We start from the raw sequence: 8,402 nt of genomic DNA on the forward strand, positions 1-8,402 counted from the left end.
TTAAGTACATTATTCAATGCGAAGTTCATTAAGTTTTCAATATAGGCCGCAGGATTTCTGATTTCTTCATTTCCCCTTGGACTTACCGCAATTTCATGTTCCACTAAGTTAAGCTTAGTGAAACTCTTTTTGCTTTCATGTACAACTTCTAAATTACCTTCCCCTCTATTATGAACGTCTCTCTGCCCGCTACGATCAACCATAGGAACGTAGCCGGATGTGCTAGGTTGTGGAGGCCGCATCCCGTAACCCCTAGTATCCCGTGAACATTGTACACTTGATGGGTGTACTTCTTCAGATACAACATCCACAGGATTTTGTCCATTTTCACATAGTTCATTTAATAAGACCTCCACATAATCAGATGTTCCAAATTCATCTCGATTAACTACAACTGCGGGATTTTGAATTATATGCGTACCATCTGCTTCACTATCTAAATGTTCATTAATAATCTCATCAATTAAATTGTAATCCTCTTCTTGAAGTGTATTTTCCAAGGTTACATTTTCTTGGTAGACTGAGGTCACGGAATTCTGAACAACAGATGGCACCACATTATTATTAACCAAAAGAAAACGCGATCCATAATTGCAAAATTCGGCTACCTCTGCTGCATTCATCCTATCAACCTGTCCTTGATAAAAATAATTTAAATGAAAAAATTTATCATGTGTCCATTGATACATAACTTGTTCACGGAAAAATCCGTGTGTGAACAAGTCCACAATATCGGCACTTGACATTGCGTACTGTAAAGCTATTGCCTGATTCTCTTGGTAAAAATGAAAAGGAGCAGATAGCAAGGTATCATACCTTTCACTTCCCTGTAGTCCCTGGCGCTGTTTATCCATGATTCTGCACCAAGTCTCCAACAAGCGTTCCTTCGTGTTGAGCCCCTCAATCACTGCCGCCAAGTAAATTTCATCAACTTCATTGAAGGCATTCACGAGCGAATCTCCTAGGAATTCCATCTGTAAATATAAAAAAGAAAAATAACTAAGTATTTTACATACAAAATAAATAAATAAATACAATGTTATTGTTTTATCAAATGGTTCAAGTGCATTGGTTCTGGATTTGATTTCCAGTGAAAGCTAGTGTATTTTCGTCCAAGAGATTTGACACGTCGGTGCAAAGAAAAAAGAGTTTAAATAAGTCTAACGAAGCTAATCAATAATACAGAAAAATAATACAATGTTACAAAATTATCGAAGAAACATTGTTAATATTAGATAAGTGCAACTGAAATGTTCAAACGATTATATCAATTCCAAAGGTAAAAAAGTGAAAAATACAATGCTATGTTAATCAGTGGCCTCCAGAGAAAGCGATCCTACAAAGAAGTGATTGAGATATATAACGCGCCCGTAAACAATCCCGGTCAGCTGAAAAAAATTTAAACCAGCCTTCATCAATCAGGCGCTTTGGGTGCGGGTCATCTGAATATTCTTGTGCGCGATATCTCAGCTGAATCCCCCAACAACCCTTACCTTTTATTGGTTCAATCAGTGTCTTTCCACCAACCTTCAGTTGAATATAACGTGCAAATAAATTGGCTGTAATAAAATAACACAAATATACACACATATAATCTGGAAAATTAATCACGCAAAATCCTTGTTTTTTTAATTTTTATTGAATTCCAAAAAATGAATAACAATAAATATTCTGTTGCAACGAATAACAACTATATAAATGTAATGTCGTATTTGTATTTGACGTGAACCCTCAAGAATTCCAATTATAAATATATTTTCTTTTCTTTACTTACGTATGTATTGAATCTTCTATAGTATGAAAGCTATCTAGGGACACAATAATTTATACAACTCTCAAACGTTACTGATTAAAAAATTATGGGGGGGATCTCCACCTAGCCTTAATTTTTATGCAATTATTTTTCTTTAATTTCTTTCTCTTTTAAAGAATTCAAACTAGATTAGATCTGTATCAATTATAAATCAAATTTACAAGTGGTCACGCCACGTACTTATATCAAAGTAGCACTGGGATTAATCCCGTCAGAGCTTCAAAATTAATTTTAATTATCAAATATTCTCTTTCTATTAATTAATATAATATTTCCAGGCAACAAAATGATCTCCTCTTCCTTCGACTGCTGCAAAATTCGTTAATAAGGATCGAGCTGAGATTTTTAGTGAAAAACAGCAGAGGAATTCAAAAACGGTCTAGCCAACTTCGTATTTAACGAACGACGGAAAAATTCTGACCAAAGGAAGCACTCTACGAGAAAACCAACACAACTGAGAAAAACATATCCCTAACATTAACAAGGGTCACAGGGAAGTACAAAAATTAAACAGGTTCTTACCTTGCTATGGTGGTCAAATACCTTTCCTTACCAACGGTATCTCGTCGTCCTTCTCCTTTGAGCGGAAATTGACCTTCTATTTGACTCTTACTCAAAGCACTCCATTCACCACAAATAACGAAAGGAAAGACAGAGACAATATCCTCTTAAAACAATTAATAACGTAGCCAGATAAGACGAAACAAAGTGGAGTGATCGATTTTTCATCGATCTTTCTGCAAACCAACGACCTGGTAATTGGCGTAGTTAACCAAAATCATTCACTTTCAATAATTTCTTCTTTAGTACCAGAATCGAATATTTGCATTGGGAATTAATAAATCCCTTGCTTTTTAACGACTCCACTTTCCTGCCCCACTTTCCGACATTAACGAGAATGTATCGATTCACTCTTTTTCATACTTTCCAGATATATTCGTTATTGATAATTATAAAACGTGGTGTCCTTTAACCCATTCCGGACGGACCTTTTAATACCTGATTTTTCCCTGTAGACGACGTTTTTTGGCATATTTTAAAAATTCGTAGAAAATACAGTTTTCAACACAATGCTATTTATTATACCATTTTATAAACTACAAAAATTCCCCTTTACACAGGTGTGTAACATTCAACACTTGCTATATATTTTCTAACTTTTTACTGCATATATGCATATATCAATTACGCAAAGCGTAAAAAATTTTTACAATGTAACAAAAACTACAGAAATATCATATACGCATGTAATATGTAAGCTATAGTTGGAAAAGAGACACAAAATACACAATGTCAGACTTTCAACAATGATACTTGTTATGTCCACATGGAAACTCGAAAATCACAGGTAATTAGCCTTTGTGTGAAAAAGTTCAACAACTTCTTCGCCATTTTCAGAAGTAAAGGCAAAAACCGCGCATTCCTACAAAGTTGTAATTACAGCTTAGTTGTGACAAAAACTGAACACACACGCCACCTAGCGCTTGGAATCTGAACCACGTACTCACGATTAACTAATACACGAAACGAGGTGTGAGCATCGCCTATCATTTCATTGCTACAAAAAAGAATAGTACAGTGTGAGCATAGCTCGCAGCCCGTCTACAGGGACAAAACATTCAATGCGAGCTATGCTCGCAGTCCGTCCGGAATGTGTTAAATGCATTATGCAAAAGTCAAACGAAGTATCTAACACACCGATAGAACAAACTCGTGGTCGTCCAGCAAATCCACGTGTCCTCATGGTCGCACAAGACTCAAGCAGACATCTTCACACCGTGACAATTCCGAGCGTAACTCGCTGGCCTGGAGTCCGCTTCGCTCGGATGAAAGAAGAAAACAGTGTTGCCGTCTGGAAATACTATTACATTTTTTCCACCTTTTTCTTACTATTCTTTTTAATCGTCAAGTTTTCAAATTTACTTCTTTTTCAAAAAAAATAAAAAGAATGTTACAACAATTTTCTTTTCTCTTTCGATGTTATACAATATAAGTTATTTTTAATTGATTCTGTATTTCTAATAAAAGTTGTTCTGACGATTCTCTTCCAAATCCGGGATTCAGTGGCGGCTTTTGTTACAGATACAAAAAAATGTAATCGCTGGGACACATGTTAAAAGAATACAGAGGGTGAAAGACAGTTCAATACTGGAAACAGGAATAGTCTGCACCTTTGTTTGAGGGCGAGTATTAAAGTCCGTAGGTCTGCATAGGTTAATATTGAAATGAACATTACAACACAATACCTGTTTAATATGATAGGGAAAACTGTTTATTTTTTTTTAAATTTTATTATTCATTTTTGCAAGAATTTCGTTCTTAACTATTTATTATCTCCTTTCCCAATGGAAAGTCGGAAGAGCAAATTTCATTTGTGAACTTGTAGACCAACCGCTTCTTATGGAAGCTCTGAGCAATCTTTGATTGCGAAAATACTAAAAAATTGCGAACTTGTAATTAAATAAATCTCTTCTTATAGAAACTCTGAACAATCTATGGTTGTGATCAATCAAATAATTCGAATACAATCAAGCATTAAAAATTTTCATAAATACCAATTGTAAATGTACAGATATGTATAATATAAATATACTTACGATCTTCTTCTAATTTAATCTGGTACGGCTCCTGAAAATCTGAGAAAAATCTTGATTCCTTCTTTCGAGGATTTAAAGCTGTCATTTTTCCTGACTGTCTCGTTAAAGTGTTTAAGTAAACCCAACTGTAATTACACAAATATTATTCTTACTAATTTTATGTATACAATAGTTTAATTTTTAATATAAATAATTCTAACTCTAATATCTTATCGATTGAATCTGCACAATCAGTAAATTGCGTCTTACAGGTACCGTCACCAGAAAACAGATAACATTTTTTATCCATGCGTTATATATATAAACTATACGGACAAAGGAACAAAAACACTGTTTCAAGATAGGTTTCAACATGTGTAAAACACAAACAAAAGAAATTCTTACCATTACTAAGAAAAGAATTTTTAAGTCAGTGGGGGAAGTGATCAAAGGTATACCGCACACAAACACCATTCCTCTTGACGTCACAAGAAAAAAGGAAATATTATAAAAGCAATGCCACGTACAGTTTAAAAAAGTGAGGGAGGGAAATACCAAACAAATACAATATATCTGTTAGGAGTAAAGAAAAAAATTGAAAAGAATCTTAAAGCAATGGGGGAAACAAAAAAATGAAAAAAGAAAAAGTGAAGACATGCATCTCGACCTCAATAATAAAAATATTAAAATAATATATTAAAAATCAACATAGGAAGTCCAGAAAACTGGAAAAACAAAAAATGAAAAAAGAAAAAGAAAAGACATGCATCTGGCCTTCAGTAATAAGAATAATAAAATAATATACTGAAAATCATGATAGCAAGGCCACAAAAACGGAAAAACAAAAAATGAAAAAAGGAAAAGTAAAGACATTCATCTGCACCTCAGTAATAAGAATATTAAAATAATATACTGAAAATCATGATAGCAAGTCCAGAAAACGGAGAAACAAAAAATGAAAGAAGAAAACGAAGACATGCATCTGGACATCAGTAATAAGAATGTTAAAATAATACACTGAAAATCAACATCGGAACTCCAGAAAACTGGAAAACAAAAAAAGAAAAGTGAACACATGCATCTGGACGTCAGTAATAAGAATATTAAAATAATATACTGAAAATCAACATAGGAACTGCAGAAAACTCGAAAAACTAAAAAAGAAAAATCGTCCATGGACACGTCCATCCGAACACTAGTAATACTTATACTAAGAGAGTATACTGGAAATCACAATAGGAACTGCAGAAAACTCGAAAAACTAAAAAAAAAAACAGAGTAAAATCGTCCATGGACACGATTATTAAACATCATTAATACGAATATTTAAATAGTATACTGAAAATCAACATAGTAAGTCCAGAAAACTCAAAAACTAAAAAGTAAAAAACGTCAAATTATATGCTCTCTCTAATGTATAGCATTAGCAAATGTGTATCGTAAGTCAAATAATCAATTGAAATACACATGTATATATACTATGTACCACGGTATACATATGTCCAACAGAAAATTTTCACGTTTACTAACTCAACCACTAACTATACCGTTCACCGCGCATATAGTGCCTTCACATCGCATATACTAAAAGCTAACCGTGATATATGCTGTGCAATCCATAGCAATACATTTAATAGGAAAAATCAGCCATGTTTTGTTTTTCAACTTTAGTAACCCTGACCCCTGTTGGGTGCAACTTTAAGACTGTACGTTCAGCCAACATTAGTACCTCTGTGGGGGAGGGAGTGATGACATGAAGCAAATAATCAAAGGCAATCGATATTAGTATTGAATCCCTAACAGCACAATTACATAAAGGCATATACCTATCATGTTTCTTTAAGTACATGGAAATGTGATGTGTCATTTTTTGCGCATTTTAAAACAGTAATGTATATGTGTAAGATATTAAGCGTTATTACCCGGTGTTGGGTTACTTTTTTGCATCCATACGGTATAAAGTATACTATATGCAAGATATTAACCGTATACTACCTTCAATGCCTCTCCTTTACTCCTCTATATTTACTACCCTCTCTTTTACTCGTCTATATGCAGTAATTTATAATATATCATTCGTTGGCGTTCATGCTGTTATTCTAAAACAGTATTAGTATATGCTACATACAAAATAATAAGCCTTACCGCTGATGGCATATAAATTATGCAGAAAAAGTTGGCAATATCTACCATAGTCAGCGCCATTTTTTTTTCAATCAGCTCCATCTGTTTTCTACTTGACGCACCACTACCACCATTAGTTTGCCCGAGAGCCGCAGGCGTGCGCCATCCCTACTTGCCCGCGTTGTTAGTCCCGGATACTGGGGGTAGCCCGCCCGGTTTACGGCTACGCTTCCCCGCCCCGGCCGCGCCTTCAGACTTCAGACTTATTCCTGGCAGGCTTGGTTGCCTCTGTTTGAAGTTTCGGGCCGAAGCCCTTGTCTTCCTTCTTCAAGTGTGATTGGCTTATGGTTTGTTTCTGTACTTACGTGTTCTCTATTGTGAGGAGCCGCGACTGTCGCGCCCTCCTTGGTTCATCTCTGTACTCTACTCACTGTGGAGGTTGTGGCATTCTGTAACTGTTGCGTCGTGGGGCTGCGGTGCCAATGCGTCTGACATGCGGGTGTGCTGATGCTCTGATGTTGCGCAAGAAGGTCGCAGATCGTCTTCTTCTTTCTGCTTCGAGAAATGTCAGCTCGAGATCTTCATGGATCTGCTCCAACCTCGTGTCCATTGAATGGCCAGTGATCGCCCTGGCTGCTCTGTTTTGTAAGACTTGCATCTTATGTAGTCTGGTTGTTGAGGAGTGTTGCCACGCAGGGTGTGCGTACAGTATAATGGGTCGGATGCTCATCTCATAGACATGGCGACGTGTCTTATGAGTGAGGGACGGGGAGAGGAAGATGGGAAGGAGAGCCATGAACCTTTGCGAGGCTTTCTTCGTGACTGCATTGATGTGGGCTTCGAATGTGAGCTTCCGGTCGAGCTGGATCCCCAGGTATTTTGCTTGGTCTTCCTCAGGTAGTTGGCCTCCTGCAAGGTGGAACTGCGCAGGGGTCCTGTTTCTTTTCTTTGTGAAGTTCACAACTGCTGTTTTCCTGGCGTTGACCTGGATCTTCCAAGTTTGGGTCCATCTGTCAATGAGTTGCAGGTGGCGTCTCAGATAGGTGGTTGCGTATCTTTCGTTGCCATGGCTCGCGAAGATAGCGGTGTCGTCCGCAAAGGTTGCAAGGGTGGTGTTTGGGGTAGTTGGGATGTCGCTCGTGTACATAGCGTATAGGATTGGGGAGATGCAAGAGCCTTGTGGGACCCCTGCGTGGATGTTCGTGGGTGTGTACGTTGACCTGCGTGGGAGACGAAGAACGTTCTATTGTAGAGGTAAGATGCGATGATCCTGATCTGGTAGTGCGGAAAGTCCTGTAGGTGGAGTTTGTTGATCAGCCCTTCATGCCACACCTTGTCGAATGCCTTCTCTATATCCAGGAAGACGCCCAAGGTGTGGCCTCCTTCGTTGTATCTCGCCGTAATGAGTTCCACCACTCGGACGAGCTGTAGTTCTGCGCTGTGTCCGGCTCGGAAATCGAATTGATGTTCTGGAAGGAGCTGTCAGTCGTCGATGAAGTCTTGCATTCTCCTTTTGAAGATCCTCTCGAACACCTTGCTTGTGTGCGAGAGGAGGCTCATCGGTCTGTAGTTGACGGGGTTCTTCCGGGCTGTTCCTTGTTTCGGGATCATCACAACCCTGGCTTGTTTCCACGCTTGCCGGAAGTGTCCTGTTAGCATAATGGCGTTGAAAATTTTACAGAGCAGAAGCAGGGCCTTGCGTGGGATGTTGCACAGAGCTTCTGGGGTGATTTTGTCCGGACCTGACGCTCTATGTAGGTTAATGTGTTTGAGGACTTGCTGGATCTCTCTGAGGGTGGTGAGTGCATTTGCTGGTGTTGGATGTTCGAAGTCGGTTTCTTCGATGGTCCGTCGTACTGCTTCTCGGGTGGTCGCTGGAACAGGGGTGT

The sequence above is a fragment of the Thermobia domestica genome, chromosome 11, assembly GCF_964235325.1.
Source record: "Thermobia domestica chromosome 11, izTheDome1.hap1.1, whole genome shotgun sequence".
Lineage (NCBI taxonomy): Eukaryota > Metazoa > Arthropoda > Insecta > Zygentoma > Lepismatidae > Thermobia > Thermobia domestica.